This window comes from Gobius niger (assembly GCF_951799975.1).
Source record: "Gobius niger genome assembly, chromosome: 4".
Lineage (NCBI taxonomy): Eukaryota > Metazoa > Chordata > Actinopteri > Gobiiformes > Gobiidae > Gobius > Gobius niger.
Window position 1 is genome coordinate 35,467,046 of NC_136855.1, and position 20,031 is coordinate 35,487,076.

Sequence of the window (20,031 nt, forward strand, 5' to 3'; positions counted from 1 at the left end):
CGGCTCATGAATATGTCAGCACCAGCCACGGCGATCACAGAGCAAACGCAAACATGATGCTTGTGGACATTTTATGCAAAGTGGTCTGCGAGGCGAGGTAACTATGCATAAAGAAACTGTGGCAGCCATTTTACACTTTGCTGCTGTTTTGGTGTAATCTTTGTGGAGTCGGGCTCAGCGAGAATAGAGTTAGCGGAGTTGAAGTTGGCCCCACAGCGCTGTTGGGGAGATGTCGGGGAAAACTTTTTTTCTTTTTGGCATCGTTGTCTAATAATGTGTAATTAGGCATGATAGGAGGCTTACGCAGTCAAGCGAGCAATTCAATACAGCCCCATAAAGCCTCTTATTGTGAGACGAATGAATAAAACGTCCCAACTACACGCAGGTTTTGAGGTCCTTAATTAGCCTGTAAACCTTTTGCTCGGAGTTCGGCAAGCAATGAAATTACGCCATCATCTCCGCGTTAACCCCGACCGCGGGGCGTCGGGAGTCAGGCGCTCGGCATCCGAAAATATGCAAACACAAAAGGAAGGTTCACAAAGATAATAAATGTTTCAGGTTGACTGGGGAAACAAGACAAGAGGGAGAAGACAGGAAAAAAAACACATTTTGAACTTTTACCCTCTTTAAGTGCATGTAGGGCCACAGATCCGTGCTCAATTCAGCGATTCGACTGGTGCATTTACTGAATGAGAGGTTTAAACCGTTCCTCGCACCTTTATCTTGGCTTTGAACTTTAAAGCCCGCTCTGTCTCACAATGAAATGTTTGTTTGTGGAATTATTAAAGTACCATCTCTGGCGATGTGTGCCAAGTAAACCAGAAAGGTAACGGCCAACAATAATTGGTCTGAGGGCCGCATTTGGTCCCCGGGCCGCACTTTTGGTGCCCCTGGTTTACAGCCTATGTCAGTGTGGTACCTCATTTGAAAGCCAAGACCTTCTAGTAGGCTATCTAAAGATATATGTAAGATCAGTATGAGTCAAACACATTTGCCTTCTCTAACCTGAATCCGGTGCTGTATTTATATTACATTAAGGTTAATTTGGGGTGGTTATTATGGGTGGTTAGTTTTGCTTTCTATCTCAGTGGCCTCTGTGATTTTACAGGACCAATTTTATTGAAGTTTTTTTTAGTTCCATCAGCAGAGATACTGTAGCCCAACAGAAACCCTATAAAAGGTCCTGGAGCGTCATAGAGGCCACTGAGATGGAAAGTAAAGGCATCACATTAAACACCCATACAACTGCAGGGACACGGAAAGGTCAAATCACCATTTCTCATAAAAAGTTGCATAATGCACCTTTAAAGGGACTATATGGAGTTTAAAAATGTACCCACTACTTGCTCCAACAATGAATGAGCTCAGACCTATTCACCACAACTGCCTCTAAAATCCTGCACTGTCACTCAAAAAGTTGTTACTTCGGGTCCGAAGTGCCGTCACGCACAAGCTTAATATAGAAGGTGCAGTTACTGGTATGACCTGAGGTGGCAGTAGCGAGTATGAAATGGCCAACTTGCATCCAGTCCCTTTAAGTTTGAGTGTAAAAATGTTTGTACCAGTCTCTAGCTGACGCATTCTTGTTTAGAGAGCAGAGTTGGACGACTTGAACTAGTGCAGGGAGGTGTTCAACGTCAAAATAATGTCTCCTTGTTGCAGAAGTACTACGGTCAGATTTCAACACCTCGGACATTATTTGGCAAATTTACATGAAGCTTGACGAAGGTCTGTTGGACCGAAATGTGGCTTTTTCGCACCTTTTTTGCTCCTTTTTTGGCTCCTTAGCTATAAATTTACATGAAAATTTTTTGTGTAACTTCAATAACCCCCGCACATGATAATATCATGCAAACTTCACACATCGGGATGATTTTTTCACAAATACTTTTTGGGGCAAAGTAATGTTTCCCTACAAATAGGGAAAAAAAGTCAGGTATAGGTCCTTTAGAGGTCCTATATCATGCAAAATCGAGTTTTTGGATTTGAATCCTGCTCTCTGAGCAGCTGCTTCGCCCTCTCCTGGAAAACGACTGACTTGTGACACTATGACGTTTTTTACGTCATAGTGTCAAACAGGCGTAATGTACGTCTGTAACGTAATGCCTTACGGCCTGATTTTAATTTATAAAACAGCTTTTTCATTTTTCCGTTGTAAGAAAGAAATGAAAAAAAAAAGGAAGTGCCTGAGGCGTCCACACTGCCCCCACGGGGAAAACAAACACACCCCCTGAGCGTCTGAACAGATGTCATGTTTGCACTGAAAGTTGTGAAGAAGGAGCTCTTTCTAACCTACTCTGGACACGCCTGTTCTTTTTCCTTACCAAACGATAATGTCACGGAGAAAAGCGTGTTTGGCTACGAGGACTTTATTCTTCCTAAAGAAGAGGCCAGAAGTTGAAATTTCTTTCCAGGATTCAGCGACTATCAGCCAAAATAGTGTTTTTCTGTGACTGTCTCCTGATGGATGTTTGGTGAATCTTCGCCAGAATCAAAGTGGATTAATTTTTATAACCAACACGAGTCCCATAACGTAAACACCCGATGGAGCGGCCAGGACAGAGCCGTGAGTCAATCAAAACTGTCTTCCGAGTTTGCAAAATACCCCCAGAAAATACTTATATCTCTCACAAAAAATAGTACTCCATAGTGGTAGAGGTACAATATATCATATAAATGCCTATACTTTACTTTGGGATGGGTAAAATAGCCTGATACAGATCCTTTAATGGCTCTCAACTAATTATTGTAAACATTAGCTACTTGCTGCAGCCCAGTTACATGTCTATAGGCTTATAAACAGTGACAGTGAGACTTTGTTATTAATCAATATTTTCACCTGGCAGCCCAACAGAAAACGTTCTCACCCTCCCCATCACTCAGGACGCCACCGGTTCCCGCAGAAGAGTCAAAGATTACTCAAACATGCGACATGAATGACTCTATCATGCGTAATATCCATATTTCTTGTACTTTTATTGTGAGATTAACTACGTCTGTGCAATGCCAGGCTTTGGGCTCTTCACTTTTTATTTCCTCACTCATCAATCTCAATGTTCAGCTCGATTCCTTTTAAATTAGATACACCGTTTACTAATAAGGTTTATGAACACAGACACCCTAAACAGAAGTCGATGCCTTCCACTCCCAAAACCCTTTAACGTCGCCACGGGATCTGCTGTAGACTTGTCGATTAAATACTGCAACGTGCAATCCAGATCACGATTGGATTTAAGATTCCCTCACCGGCGCTGCAGCCCTTCCCATCATCCCCAGACGACGCGCTGATTTCTCACTTTTTTTTTCTTTTTCTTTTTTTTTTTTTTACGAAGCGCCTCCGTAATCTCCCCCCCCCCCCTCGTCTATCTCCGGCCTGTCTCTCCCAGTCCTGCCCCCGTCGCCGATAACTCCACATCGGGTAAGGCCTAATCAAATCGCATCTGTATCACTTTGCGGCGGTTTTTCAAGGCGAGCGCGCCGGCCGGGAGAATGGAGAGGAGTACATTAGCAGTCAGAGCACTTAGCGTGTGGAAGCATTCATAATTCATTTAGCTAATTCAGCGTGGATGGTAATTAAAAGCAGGCAGCGCTCCAGACCGTTATGAGTTATGATGGAGCCTTTTTTTTTTTCACCCTCTTTTTTTTTTTCCAGGGAGCATCTTGCAGCAGCATTGGAGCGCTGCGCTATGGGGCTGTATCTGTGGGAATGTGGCGTGGTTGTGTGTGTTGTTGTTTTTTTTTTTCTTTTTAATGCTGTAGAAATTCAGCGAGGTGATGACAATGAAACAGAGAGATGCAAATGCGCGGCGTGACCTATAAACACAAAGCGGAGCCTATTTACAATACAGAAAGAGCAAGCACCAACCACAATGGTTTATGTGAGCGGTCCAAACAATGGGTTGACGAGGGGAAGCCAGAAGGGGGGGAAATCGGCGCAGACGTTATAGGGAGAACGCGCACACGAAGCAGGGCCACCTTGATGTACCCATGGGCAGGGGCGGACTGGCCATGTGTCCATTCTGGAAGAGCACAGAAGGGCCACTGGCTCTAGGGCCACCGGTCTGGCCTCTCACTTTACCTTACCCTTATCCCCGGGCGAAACCGAGCTTTACCCAAATCTAAAAGCTTAAAAGAAAAGCATCCAAAAACAAAAATGTGCAGAAAAAGCAACAAAAAAAGTGACAAAAACACAACAAGATGTGATGAAAACGTGACGAACTAAAAGCAATGAAAAAAGCGATGAAAATACAATAATAACATGAAAAAAAAATGAACACAACGAAAAAGTGACGAAAAAGTAGCAAAAACACGCCAAAAAAGCTACAAAAAAGTCATGAAAAAGCAGCAAAAAGCAATAAAAACACTACACTTTTCAAAACAATCACTATTCTAGATTTTAGCTTTCAAAGCCGAACTGGAGAAAATGCTCTCGGTTAAGGCGGGGGGTAAGAGGGTAACATATGTATTTGTGAAAGTGTCGCATTTACGCTAATTTGGGCCAGGCTGGCCAGAGTCCAGGGCTGGTTTTCAGTTCCAGTCCGCCCCTGCCCATGGGGCTTAAACAGTATTGTAGGCCGCCACTCCCACCCTCAGTGCAAACCCTTAGCCTAACCCTAACGCTAACCTATAACCCTAACCCTAAATCCCACAACAACCCTAACCCTGCTACTCCTACATGCTTCCCTCTGGGCCAGGTAGGGCAGGCCTACTCCAGGTACACACATAAGTGATTGACATGAAAATCAACAAATCAAAATTATATTTTTTTTCAAGTTTAATGGTTTTGTATAGTTTTGTATTTTCCTTAAAGGGGCTAGATGCAAGTAGGCCATTTTATACTCACTACTGCCACCTCAGGTCATACGTGTAACTGTAGCTTCTATATTAAGCTTGTGCATGACGGCACTTCAGACCCGAATTAACACCTTTCTGAGTGACAGTGCAGGATTTCAGAGGCAGGTCTGGGCTCATTTTACACATCGGACATTGTTGGAACATGTAGGGGGAGGAAAATACTTAATTTTTAAATTTGTAAACTCTGTATAGTCCCTTTAATTATCAGAATTAAGGAAAAAAAGGCCCTTGAATGTGGTAGGCCCCTGGGCTCCAGCCCCTGCTAGCCCGTTGGATAAGGTGGCTCTGACACGAAGGCCTGCACAATCCCAGAATCGAACCCAGGACCTGCTCGCTTAGGACTTTGGGCCTCATTCACGACACATTCTTACACACATGTGTTCTTATGGTTTTTGTCTCCAGTCTCCAAATCTCCAGTTCTGTTCTCAGTCCTGCTCCTGGTGGAATCTGACATTCTGATTCATGTATATTTTTTACATAGGTCTATTAAATCTTGTGGAAATGAATTGCAGAAAACATGTAAATATTATTCTAAGAAATTACAGATAATGGTTCTTCAGAAATGAGTTGGGAATACTAGTTTTATTAATGGCAAGTAAAGTGCTAATGTCCATCCATCTTCTTACACTTTTCCGTTTCCAGGTCTCACATTGCAGCAGCCTATTATGGCTTCTCCTGCAGGTGGTGGGTCCATAGAAGGACGGTCTCACAATTCAAACTGGGCCTGTTGGTCTCTCACAAGGAGCATCTGAAGTGCTAATGTATTACTGCTTAACGTTTTTATGCCGCCGCTTATAAACAGCACTATTGCATTAACGTTCTTTGATAAAGATGAGCGTCGGCCTCGATCTTGCAACCTTGAACACATTGAATGCTAACAATCCAGACCATTTTTCATTATATTTGTAGCACCACAGCGTATTATAGCTATGGACACATGCTATGGCTCGTTTGAAAGGGGAGACTCTAAGCTCTACATAGGTGAAAACAGTTTCTATGTACCTTGGTTCCTGAGAAATCTAAGCTAATCAGAGGCTAGTTTTGATCAAAATCAATGATTTTTTTTCTAGAAATGGGTTTTCTGCAACACTCTCCTTTCTGATTAACTCCTCTCTCCAACTCTCCTCTCTGGACGGACACTAACGTTTTGGGAAGAGGGAAATGCCCAAATATCTCAGCTTCAAGTCCATTTTGTTGACACGTTTTGAAACACGATCGCTTTTACAGCCTGGTTCTCGGATTGAAGACTTTAACAGGATGTTTCTCGGCCATCCTTGGACCGATTGTAACCATTTAAAAACTCAGAGAAATGTTGAAATCTCAACTGTTTCGATCTGTACATGGGAAGCTGCCCTGCTTTGTCAAACGTGCTCCAGAGAGCGAGAGAGACAGCTGTTTGCTACGCAACATCACGCGTAGCAAAAAAAAGAAAAGACACGCAAAAATATAAATGAAATGTCCAGACTTTTCACATGTTTTTGATCATCATTTATTTCACTTCTGTTCATCACAGAGCTACCAAAATCACACATACGGTGTATTAAAGTGTCTGGTTTCATTTTTTTTTTTTTTTTAAACTCAATTTGTCCGCTCTCCTCGTTGAGCTACGTGGGTAGGACATTGCACCGCCGCCGTTCCTATTTAGTGTAGGAGCTGGCACACGAGAAGAGAAGCAAAACATTTTTGGGATGTACTATTTAAACATTTTGTAATGAGAGAAAATTTGCCCAAAGATTTAGGTGGGACCTTGAGCACGCGATGGCTGAGGTTTTTTTCTTTTGGGGTTTTCTTGGTTATCAGTTGTGGATTCACGTTTTGCCCTTTGTATGCTCCTCTGGCTGACAGTTGCGAACAGCACTTTTTGCCCTTATATGGTTTTTTGCCTGACGAAGGCCACTGGCCGAAGCGTTGCATTAATTAAAGATCACTGGTGTTGCAAGTATACAGTGTGTGAGAGATTTTTCCTTTTCTACATTTGGCCTCTATGCCTTCTCTTACACACCTGTTTAAAGAGATGTGCGAAGTAAACCTTCTTTAATATTTGTCCTTATATGGTGAAAGAGGCGGCAACATATGCTACTTAGTACTAACACGCACGTTAGAGTTGAAAGGACATTTTTTAGTTAAATCCCTGCCAATTGGCTGCGCGCTGCTCTTGCTGTGCCACCAGGAGTCGCTGTGACCTCGCCGGCGACGCACATGGTCTGGGGAGGCATTTTACTTGGCGGGCAGAGCAGATGGAACATCGGACATGACAGCAGCGAGGGCCAGGAGAAGGGACTAATTATTTGTTTTATGTGTCTTACTGCCCCAATAAATGGTGTGAGTGCCCTTTTTGCCGCCTCCAAATTGAACGCTGCGTCCGCAAGGTCATTTCTTTTAAAGCACAACGCAGAGCGAACACCACTGTCACACACGCACTTCCAAGTTGGCATTCACCAAACTCAGAACACAGGTACGAATGATATTCCCTACTTAAAGGGACTATACAGAGTTTGAAAATGTTAAAATAAAGTATTTTCCTTCCCTAAGGTGTAGAATGAGCCCAGACCTGTTCACCACAACTGCCTTTAAAATACTGCACTGTCACTCAAAAGTTTTACTTCGGGTCCGAATTGCCGTCATGCACGAGCTTAGTATAGAAGTTACACATGTGACCTGAGGTGGCAGTAGTGAGTATAAAATGGCTAACTTGCATCTAGCCCCTTTGAGAATAGAGACGGCATTGCGTCATATAAGGGGGCGTGGCCTCACCGAGAGGGAAAACAGAATCTTTCTGGAGACACAATTTTTCACTCTTTTTAGCCATTTTCTGGTGAAATAAGAACTTAAATAATGTCAAGTGCAAATCAGGTCCATATGGATGTTTTTCACAGCAGATTTTTCAGTAGGAGCATCATGTTAGCATTCTCTGTTATTTATGTATTTATGTATTAACGACTTTGCTCCTCTCCATGTCTTTGTATCTGTATTTAGTAGAAAACTATATTCATAATTCAGCATTTGTTAAAGTAGTTTTTGAATAATTAGAGAAAGTTTAGATTTTTCTCCAAATTGTTTTCCTCCTTAACTGTTTTCAAACATGACCATATAGGGGCGACTCCAGAGTCTGGAACATGTCAATATGGCTTGCTAGGACAGCTTTTCCCAACCAGGCTCACGGCGACTCAAAAAACTGTGCTAAACTACGTGCGATAATCTCTGTTTTGTTTGTTTGTTTGTTTGTTTGTTTACTTTATTGTCCCTGTAGGGAAATTTGTCCTCTGCATTTAACCCATCCTTCGATGCCGCTGTGGCGACCCGTAAGGAGCAGTGGTCGACGGCAGTGCCGCGCCCGGGGACCCAGTCTCCATGATGTGGAGCCAGGCTGATGGTCAGAATCACCTGGTTGGAGGATTCACCTATTGCACATGTTTTTAGTGGTAGGGGAAACCGGAGGAAACCTACGCAGACACGGGGAGAACATGCAAACTCCACACAGAAAGGCAAACTCCACACAGAAAGGCCCTGTCGAACCCGTGACCTTCTAGCTGTGAAGCTAACTGCTGCGCCGTGTGCCGTTTCAGCGTCACTTTATCAACCACCTGCACTATGACTGTTAACATTTTGATATTCCACATTTTAAAGTCTGTAGTTTTTTATTACTTATACTTTTTTGCCCAATAAGCTCTTATATTCGTTTGCTCATTCCCTGTCTATTCTGCACACCCTGAGTGTTTCGTAGGAGCTGATGCATCAAGTTAATTTCTCCATTGTGAGATCAATAAAGGCTTATCATATCTTATCTTATCAAGGACTTAACTTGCAACTACTTCAGACTGAAAAGGAAGGTGAAATTGAATACTATTTGAACATAATTCTGAAAGGAAAAGCTATATTTTTGTGATGAAATGTATGGTTAATTTGAGGTCTATTGTACACATTGTATTTTTTACAAACAAATAGTACTTTTAAGTGATGCCATTGAGATACAGGGTACACAGAAAACCTCTGAAGGGTCTGAGGGGACAAATAAATAAACAAATAAACAAATAAAGGTTGGGAACCACAGTGCTCGCGGAGAAAGCGTCATAAAATAAGGATAATAAAGGGTAAATTTTATACAGTGTTAAAAATCTCAATATTGTGTGTGTGTGTCTCGCCTTAACATGTCCTGAAAGTCATGTGAATCTTGTATTGATTCCTATGCCAGTGTTACAGTCAAAAGGAGCATAGTGAACCAAGCGAATAAATAGTGAATTAATCATATTTCCTTCCGTTCATTTGTCACATAATACGTTTGTGTCTTCATCTCCAAAGGCTCTGCGTGTGAGCGCGTATTAAACTACAATCCACTGTTGGCACAATGTGAGAACGAGATGTACATGTTTTATATGGTACGTCTGTGATCCATGCAGCGCGAGGACTGTTGTTATGGAAACTAACATCTCCCTAATGCAGCAGAGTGGACCAGCTCGTCTTCTCAATCATCCGCCCGCCTCATGAAGGACCGTGCCAGTCTGTGATCTACACCATGTGCAGAGAAATAACATCCAGCCCGGTCAAGGCTGTATGTCAGAGAAATGTTTCTCGACTGAAATACAGCTTTAGAAATGGAAAGATAACACGACTGCAGACATTTATTCCACTGCTGTGTTAACATTATTGGCTTCAAAGCAAACAGCAAAACATTATGGATGATATATTGTCGGAAGCAAAACAAAACATGCACCTAATGACCAGCTATACTCATTGCAGTGAGATTTCAAATGGGTTTGAATGAGGACCTAACCTACACTGCCTGACCAAAATATAAAAAAGTTTCCACAAAAAGGGTGGCACGGTGGCACAGCAGTGGCAAGAAGGTCCCGGGTTCGATTCCCTCCTGGACGGGGCCTTTCTGTGTGGAGTTTGCATGTTCTCCCCGTGTCTGTGTAGATTTCCTCCAGGTACTACTGAGTTTGAGAGTGTGCATGGGGGATGACGGATGGAAATTTGCCCAAGGCTACAATCCGGCCTGGCTTGTTTACATGCATGAGACCCATGTATGTTCATTAAAGGTACACTGCGTAACATTTGGGACTATAGTGTTGGCGGCAAAACAAAGCATGCTCCTGATGACCAGCTCAACACAGCAAATGTTAATACTGCAGTGGGTAATAAAAGAATGGATTTTGATGAGAAACTAACCTGTTTAAATCTCAAATGTTGCTAGTCACATCTCCATGGAGACGAGCCGGAGACGTACCCACCCCCGGTAAAGTTTACAGTCATATCTTAGGAGGGGTGAGACCCTTGAATGTTTGTTTGTGAGATATTTTTCAATGATCAAAATATCTGTCATAAAATAAATGCTTGCATTTAAATTGTATTTATTCCATAAAATTCTACGCGATCTGGCTGCACTGTCCCGACCAAATAAACCAATAAATAAATAAAAAATGAGGTCACACACAACTTAACCTCTAACACCGACTGGAGTTTACAGCCTATAGGCCAGTGCTTTTTGTAACTTTTTTTTCACTTTTTCTGCACTCATAGTGTTTCTGAACATAGACCCGACCAACTGCAGCAACCCCAGATTAGAACAGTGGACACTTTTTTTGGTCAGGTAATGTATCTCATATACAGACGGCATTGTGTCATCAAAGGGGCGTGGCCTCGCCGAGGGGAAAACAGAATCTTTTAGGAAACACAATTTTTCACTTTTTTAGGCATTTTCTGGCGAATGCATCACAAATAAAGTCAAGTCTAAATCAGGTCCATATGGATGTTTATTCACAGTTGAATCGAAAAAAGCGGCAGTCGTAGCTAACGCTTGCTAGCATTAGCACGATGGTAACAAGTTAGCATTCTCCGTTATTTATGTATTTATAGGCTGTTGAACCACTTTGCTCCTCTCCATGTCTTTGTATCTTTATTTAGTAGAAAACTTAGTTCATAATTCAGCATTTGTTGTTGTTTTTGAATAATTAGTGAAAGTTTATATTTTTCTCCAAATTGTTTTCCCCCCTTCGCTGTTTTCAAACATGACCATATATGGGCGATTATAGAGTTGCCATAGTTTGCGTTCACATTACGTCACCACATTCTAAAGAGCCTGTGATGGGCAGGTAAGAATTCCATGACAGTAACTATGGCAACAGTCAAAATGCAGATTTCTTTTTTCTTTTGCTAATATCTCAGTCATTATTGAGACAATCCACATGAAACAGAAACAGTCACAATGTTCAGTGGACTAAGGCCCGATTATTTTCTCATAAATGTGTGTAAAAGCGCTGACATTATTCAAAAACATTTGCTTGATGTTGGCCAGAAGAAAGGACTTTCTGCCAGAAAAAATTATAGTAAGTTTGTGAATCCAGTCACAACCAATTAATAGGCTCGTTCAAGATGTGGCTGCGCCTCATCTGGATGATCGGCGAGAGTAGACGGGCGCAACGAGGACGGAGAAAAAAGTCTGAAGTCCAGTGGACCGCTCCACATATATAGATCAGCGAGAGCAGCCTCAGGTCATGCAGCGTCTGATTGGGATATTTCGTTTTTTTATTTTCAATTTCATCCTGAATAAATGCTCTGTTTCCTTTACTCCAGCGACATCATTCATCATCATAAAAAAAACTCACCTATTTTGGGGGGAATACACAACTTATAGTAGTATAATACTGTCATCTTGTATTATGGCACTTAGTGCAGAGGATGGGGATACATCCGAGTGAGGAGCACGTTTCTGATCACAGCAGACTCGAATCCAAACACCTGAGCGTGAGCCTCTAACACAGGGGTAGGCAAGTTTGTGTCATGGAGGGCCGATTTTCATAATTTCCAAAACACCCAAGGGCCGAACCTCAACATTGTAGCCTAAAGTAAAGAACTATTTTCTGCAAATGCCAATGTTTTACATCAGTGGTTCTCAGGTGGCTTTGGGACCCACCATTGCCCTTGGATGACAAGCTGAGGACCCAAATAAAACTGTCATTTGTCATATATATACGTTTTTGTTGAACAAGCAGTAGATTAAGACTGAAATTATGATCAAAACAACCCAATAACATCTTTTTAACAGACACAGTTAGTGTTTCCATGCAGTTTCAGATGGAAAATATTGAATAAAAGTTCCCTATAGACTCGCGACCCACTGAAAATGGTTCCATGACCCACTTTTGGGTCCCGACCCACCAGCAGAGAATCACTGTTTATCATTAGTATATGACCAAGCGAGATGTTCTGAAAGGACATTAAAATACTGACACTATTTTAACAGGTATTTGATCTCTTATTTGCACAATAATATTTCTCAAAATCATCTTGGGGGCCAGAGGTTGTGTGCTGGAGGTCCTGATGTTGCCTACCCCTGCTCTAACAGGTGGGTGTCTTCTCATCATGCACAGGGCCATGGAGCCACTGCAGTAGCTTTTGGAGAACTGCAGCACCTGACCCAGGCGGCAGGCGGCAAGTCGAACAGAAATCTTACCAGTGTGCACCGTGTATCTGCAGGCAGCTGTCAAAACTGCATCCGTCTGGATCATCTCGAACAAGCCTAATGATCAACTTCAACATGAATAAAAATGGAGGGTCCCCAGTCCCTCCTTCTGTGTGGGGGACTGTTCCATGATCTTACCTCCAGGGCACGGTTTTCCTCTCATATTCTTTGTCAAATATTATCCATAGCGAGCATATGACGTGAACCCCGTGAGTTTATGTGCGACTCCCTGTGCAACTGCCATGTCCTTTCAGCCAATTCATCACTGTTATAGAGCATGTTATAGCCAGATTTTGCCTCTGACTGTCCCCTGCTTCATCCGGCTGCAACCCTCCTCTGCCCGGTGTCAGCCACGGCAGCAAAACCATCAGTCTCACCCCTGGATATGTGTTCCCTGACAAATCTGCACTCATTCCTCACACTTGTTGATTTGTGCTAAGTAACCAGTGACTCGTGTGGGACAGCGTGTGGGACAGCGTGTGAGAGCGTTACCTTTCTCTTGCTCATGGTGTGGCTCTTCAGTCTTGTTCCTGTGCTCCGCGGTGCTCACAGCTCCATGCTCAAGTCCTGGAGAAGATCTCTGCCGAAGAAGAAAACACAGACGCTCAGGATGACTTCCAGTTTCACATGTGTTCAGTTCATTCACACTCTGTTGTGTGAATCAGAATATTTTCTTCTCTCCAAGCGTAAGAAATAAATTGCTGTTCTTACTGGCTCACAAGAACATTAAAGGTTGCTTTCATGTGACCTTGCAACCTCCTTGAGAGCCCAGTTTGACATTAAGGTGGTGGGCATCTGAGAAGAAAATGGTGGTAGCTATGGTAACCATCTTTCCTGTCAGCACATACAGAAGAAACAAGGTTGATCTATTTTCTCACTAAAGCCTCCAAGAGCGGTGGCAGTATTCATTAATAAGTGCTTGATGCTGGTAAAAAGGCGTTCAGGTACAAGGTTAATATGGCAGCTTCGGGGACCCATTTACTGCCACATAATACTCAGGGTCAACATTTGTGCGTTTACTGATTTGAGATGTCTTTGAAAACTCCCATACAGTTATACTGTAGAGGTTCCTGTTTATCGTGAGCCGGGTCGCAGATGCTGCAGTCTGAGCAGTCTCTATCCACACTCTATGCACACTTCCTCCAGCTGTTCTGGGGGAGATGTTCCCAGACAAGCTCGGAGACATAGTCCCTTCAGTGGGTCTTAGGTCTTCCCGGGGTCTCCTCCCAATGCCCTCCAGAAGTTCTGACAGCAAGAAACTGTGTGTGACGACCTGTGGCCTTCAATTACCACCCAGTCCTCACTGCGCCGACCCCTCCGGCCCCTGAGCTCAGCCAGGCCCTATGGGCACGAAGCATCATTCGGGTGCTTAAAGACTAGAGACTAAATGCAAGTTGGTCATTTTCTGCTCACTGCTGCCACCTCAGGTCTTACACGTAACTGCAGTCTCTATATTAAGCTTGTGCATGACGGCACTTCGGATCCGATCTTTTTTAGGGACAGCGCAGGATTTTAGAGGCAGTTGTGGTGAACAGGTCTGAGCTCATTCTACACATTAGGACATGGCTGGAACATGTAGAAAATATTTAGTTTTAACATTTTTAAACTTCGTGAAGTCCCTTTAAACAACCCCAATACGCTGGCAGTTCAAGGGGAAATGTAGAGATTATGACATCATAAAATTCTATTACATGGACATTCACGTGACATCACAACATTCTAAGAATGTAGAGTTCAGGATCATAATGTCATATCACTAATATATCATATCTGAGATTATGATTATCATCACATTATAGAACATGAACGCAACGGATTCTTGTCCCTGTATTGCTGGGTTGCAGGTGACATCACAGCATTCTAAAGGCCTATATAGAGGTACAACTGGCTCCTGCCCACACTGGGTCCGGTGACATCATCACATTCTAGAACCTGCAACCCACCGATAGAGCTTAGGAGTTCTTTTATTAACCTTTTTTTTTAAAGTTTAGTTTATTGTTTATTTAATCGGGACAGTGCATGTTAAATAACACACAAGGGACTCATGCATGAAAACACGCCTCACCAAATTGTCCACACACACTCTCAAACACTGTCATTCATCCTGACCTATAACCAGTGCTCCTCCGGCGGCCGCGACACAACGATCTTTCACCATAGAAAAAAAGAGTGGAAAAAGAGTGGTGCGCACTGAATGGGTGCTGCTGCTGGATGCTCTCTCATCGAATGCAATTTCTCCATCTGTGAGATCAATAAAGTATCATCTTATCTTATCTTATTGTACATGTTTTTAGTGGTGGAGGAAAGTAGAGTACCCAGAAAAAAATATTAAAAGATTTATTGTGACCTTTTTTGCTGTAGGCTCAAGCGTAGATTTTGTATCTTTTTAAAAACAAATAGTTTAGCGTTGAGTTGGAGGTCGGGCCAGAATTCAATGGTAGAATTTTCGACAATGTCAAGATGCGGATGTTTTCACCTGGTTTATGATTTATCTCTTTTTAAATAATGGGCCTATCCACATGAAACAAAAACTTGCACAAAGTTCGACCTCTTGTCAAGGTGAAAGGTTTGGTTGCCTGTGGAAATGACTCAAAGCCACAAGACCATTAAGCTAAATTTAGAATGAAGCTGCTTGGCCAATAACAACGTAAACGCCTCTTTACTGGATCACTACACAGCCTGTTACTAAAACATCATTAGTTGCTGACGAGGCCTACTGAGGTGTGTGGCCAAACGTCCTCAACGCTAAAACAAAGAGTGTGTCTCTCCTATAATCTGTGTCTTCCTTGTCCTCTTCGCCGCCTGCTCTCAGAAACCGGGCCCCATTTGTTTAATCACACACATCGATCCTCTCATTGACTTGTGTTGTGTTCAATGTCCCGGCAGGTGTGGGAAGATTTCACGCTGACAGTCAGATAACAGGCTCCTCCAGCTCATGCCCATGGCTCAGCGCCTGGACAGCACTAAGCGCCTGCTGTGGTCCCTGGAGGTTAGCGCTGCAGTGTCCGCGAGCTGTGCAGACTTATGCAGCTTCATGACATTGGAGTATCTGTTTTTTTTTATTATTTCTTTTTTACATGTTCGAGCAATACAAGTATATGCTATTATTGATTGACTGCGGAATTCTTCCGCAGTCAATTATTGGTTTTCATGTTCTTTATTATTATTCCTCTTCCATCTTTTTCCCGATTTTCTAGAGCTTTCAGCACCTTCATGCTTTGTGCAATTTATGCAAGTTATGCATCAAAACGTTCCGCATGTTGAGGAGAAGGGTGCTATTACTTTTGGGACTTCTGCAACTTATGGTTTTCCGCAATCGGCCAAAATGTCGGAGATTTTTCCCATTGACTTATAATGGGGCTGCCGCAAATCCATGCTTTTCTGCACTTTTTTCTGCATTTTCTGCAATTTCTGCACTTTGTGCATGTTCAGCTTCTGCAACTTGTGGGTTTTGAGAAAAACCTGGCCTTCTGCAGTTTTCCAGTTTTTTTATACAAGAGTTTGAAATTGTTGCATTGGTGTGTATGGGGGGAATCCAGCCAATGGGGAGACTCCAGGCCTTTCAGCCATTTGTGCAGCTTCTGCCAATCAAGCACTTTCAACAGTTTGACCAGTTTATGGAATATAAAGGTTTATGCAATATTAACAATTTATGCAAAGTAACCACTTTATGGGATTTAACCAGTTAATGCATTTTAAAGCGTTTATGCAACTTAAGAGTTTATGCCATTTAGGGCTTTTGAATTTTAAAGAGTTTATGCAATTTACATAATTTATGCAAATTAACCCATTCATGCATTTTACCACTTTATGCAGTTTATACAGTTTATGCAACATGACATTTTATGCATTTTACCAGTTTATGCAAATTTGATTATGCAATTTGAAGAGTTTATGCAATTTCTGCATTTGCTTCCCGCATTTCCGCAGTCAATCGCAATGGCGCAGCCATTGCATTTCTAGTTATTATTATTATTATTATTAGGAGTAGCATTTTATATTATTATTGGCATAATAAAGGCAAGTTTATTTGTAAAGCACAATTCATTCACAAGGCAATTCAAAGTGCTTCACAGTTTCATAAAATTAAGAAAACAGATAAAATCAACTTAAACATCAACATAAAAAATGAATTAATCAATTACAGTAAAAGGCAAGAGTGCAGATAAAATACTTCGTGTCATATGTACGGGTAAAAAGAACTGTTTACAGCTTGGATTTATTGTCAGAGTTGAGGCCTGTCTCACTTCGTCATTCACATCCCCAGATTTTTGTTGCATGAAACTGAAACGCAGCCTCACTGTGTTTAGTCCTGACCACCAGGAGACCCCTCCCTGAAGTTCTCAGGGCCCAAAATGGTTCAAACAGCTCTAACATGTCAGAGATGTACTTTGGTGCTGAACCATTAAAAGACTTCTACACAAGCTGAGCTGTTTTAAATTGTATTCTCTGAGTGACAGGAAGCCCGTGCAGAAACCGGAGCACTGGACTAATATGGTCGCGTTTACTGGTTCTTGTCAGAACTCGAGCTGCAGCGTTCTGGATGCACTGCAGTAGAGGCCAGTGAGCAGGCTGTTGCAAGTCTCTCTGAGTCTGGTTTTGAAACTATTCCTCTGATCTTGGAAATGTTTTTCAGATGGTAAATAAGCTGCTGATGTTATTGCTTTGATGTGGCTGTTTAAGTTCAGGTCTGAGTCCATGATTACTCCTAGATTTCTATCCTGATTTTTTTTGGTTTTAGAGAGAGAGACTCGAGGTGACTGATAACTCTTTCTTTGTTTCTTTGTTTCTTTGTTTCTTTGTTTGTTTGTTTGTTTGTTTGTTTGTTTGTTTCTTTCTTTCTTTCTTTCTTTCTTTCTTTCTTTGAGTCTATACTTCAAAAACAATGATCTCAGTTTTGTCTGTAGAAGTATAGTTGGAGAAAGTGGTTTTGACAGAGTGTATCTACAGGCCCATGTTCACCTGCCATCAGTGACACATACTGACTGTCATCTGCATAGTTGTGGTAGGATACCAGGCACAACCTGCTTTTGGGCCCCTCAGTGTTCAGTTTCGTGTATAAAGAACAAATTGAGCGCAGGGCTTTAGAAATATGTGGGGACACTTCTATGTCAAATGTTTTATGCAGAAAAGCCACAGAATGGAGCGCTCCTGCAGCAGAAGAAGTGCTATACTGTATTTTTCACATTACAGCAATTACCACATCTGTGCAGTACCATGGGACTCGCTCTGTTGTAAGTCGTTTGTCATGACCTGCAGCCCCAGCGCTGAGGCGTCACCTCTCCAAACCAAAGCGGGCCAATGTGCGGAGATCCGGCGCATTAGCGAGATTGACAGCCGTAATCCTAAGTGTGCATGTGGCTCCTAATGTGATTGTTGAATACAATCAGGGGGCATTAGCATAACTCTGAGCAGACTGTCCCCATTATTCACAATGCATTATAACTATATCCCATGCGCAGGCTCAAATGTAAGTTAATGATTGTTAGACTGTATATTTTTTTTGCATAAGAAGAAGAAAGAAAGAGACAAACAAATCACATTACTCTCAAACCCTTGGTAAAATGTAAAATTGTCTGTACATTAATTGATGATTTCTAGTTCGGCTTTGAACTCTCCTAAATGTGGGCGATGGGTCGACGACAGCTGAAAACCTCTGGATATTTCATAATTTGTATTGTTTGATGGTTAATGCTAACAGCTGGCTTGCTAACTGTCCACTTCTCCTTTTATTTCTGTGCACACGATGGCCTCTGCAGAAGGGAGGGACAGGGACCTTGTGTGGATTGGCCGCTGGACTCACTATTAAAGCTCCGCCGTTTACTCTTCTTCATTTTCTGTCACACGATTGCATTTGAAGAGATCTCGAGTAGATTTTATGTCCATGCCATAAAAAGATTTTAAGTAGAAAAAAATCTGAAGAAGGGCCAAGAAATCACTTTTGACGTTCCGATGTTTTATGTTATAAGATGGAGGGAACATATTTAACGTATATGGCACTCGTGTATCTAACTTAAAGGGGCCGACCAGCTCTCTCCCTATGATTCCAGGCCAAAACATGACTCCGCCCCCTTCTTTCTGACGTCGCAGCCTTGTTGGGACATGGTGGCCAATTACCAACCATCCATTACTCACTCCATCTGACCATCCAGGGTTACACGGCCTCATCAGTGAACAAGACTGTTTGAAAATGAGTCTTCATGTATTTCTGAGCCACTGCAGCCGTTTCAGTTCATGAGCTTTCAATGAACAGTTTAGGGGAGGCCGGATAGGTTTATGCACAACTGCAGCCTCTGGAGGGATATTCAAGAGACTCCAGAGGCACCAGCAGCTTCAAATACCTGTTTGCTGCTTTGTAGCAGCTGTTCTCTTAATCTGATGTATTTGTCTGACAGAAACCGTCCATATTGTGCCTTTATTTGCACAAACCCGTGTGTGCTCTGAATCAGCCACAAATTTCTTATCAGTACGATGATTACGCTTAATCTGTGAAATATTGAAGATTTTCATACCTTGTCCAAGGCATTCAACTATTTCACTCTTTTCATAGGCAAAGAGATCCTTTTTCTTTCCCATATTGTTTGAAAATGATGGTCTGCTTAATAATGTGGAATGTCCTTTTTCAGTAGTTTTTCCCTTAACTGGGCTTAACCAGAAAACGAATCATCTCAGGCGTCTGAGATTGATGTCAGTGATTCAAAGAGCCCTGAAACACAATACCATCCATGAGTTTCATTAAAATGTATTGAAATATACACTGAAATACAATTTGCATAACAATTTGTAAAGCAGTGTAGTTTATTGCCTTACAGGTTTAAAAAATTAACAAAATAGGTTAGGAAAAAAATGGCCGCCGTCACAGAACTGTAACTTACCTGGCTTTTTTCCAACATCCCGGTTCTTCACAGGGTGAGTAAGCTCGTTTCACACCTTTCAAAAAGCAAAGTGGCTTGTTGCTGCCACTTTTATGCATCGGCCCTGTTTCTGAGCTTCCAATTGATCAAATCTAATTTGAAAATACATATGCTTTGCCCATGTCTGCACATATTCCCCATGTGTGCATTGCCACCTCTGACTCAGCAGTGAGAGAAGTGAGTGAGGCCGGGCTCGTGGGGCTGGGAGACTTCCTCAGACACTGCTGTTCTCAACATCTAATTTTCTCATGAATATTACAGCACGCACCATTTGGCTTATGAATATGAAATGGGAGCATGCAGGCTGTGTGTAATCACCAGTCAGCACACAGGAGCCAAATATGGAGCAGAAACAGCCTGTATCTGAGAAAGGATTTCAGGATTCGCTTTAGTAATATTTGTATCAGTACAATATCAAGCAATTTAGAATATTTCACATGCGGTTTAGAGATTTTTAACCTTGTTGCAACCAACCACAGCTATGATTGTGACAGGAAAATGTGGTTGGAGCAGCCGAGTCTGACTACAACGTTCTCATTGAACTGAGGTGTGAACTTATAGCCGTGACTCGGACTCGAGCCAGACTTGAGTTGTAAATTTACAACTTGAGACTTTACATGATGACTAAAGCCGGGTGCACCACTGCGCGACGAACGATCACACATCAAGATGAACGTTTCCGGTCCGTGCTCAAAATCGTAGGTTGTACAGTGAGACTGGGGCAAAGATCCGACATCAGGCAGTGTCTGATATTTTGGAACGCTAGTCGCAGGGTGAGCCTCTCCTCGCTGTTTCTAGGAT

At 42.4% G+C, this 20,031-nt stretch overlaps 1 protein-coding gene across 1 annotated transcript in view; it reads right to left on the bottom strand.

Moving 5' to 3' along the window:
- Positions 1 to 20,031, bottom strand: part of LOC306961803 (leucine-rich repeat-containing protein 4C-like) — a 102,616-nt gene that overhangs the window by 51,468 nt on the left and 31,117 nt on the right. The window contains exon 2 of the mRNA XM_079554711.1: positions 12,809 to 12,896. The gene's annotated coding sequence lies outside the window, so the exon portion shown is untranslated. The remainder of the gene's footprint in view (positions 1 to 12,808; positions 12,897 to 20,031) is intronic.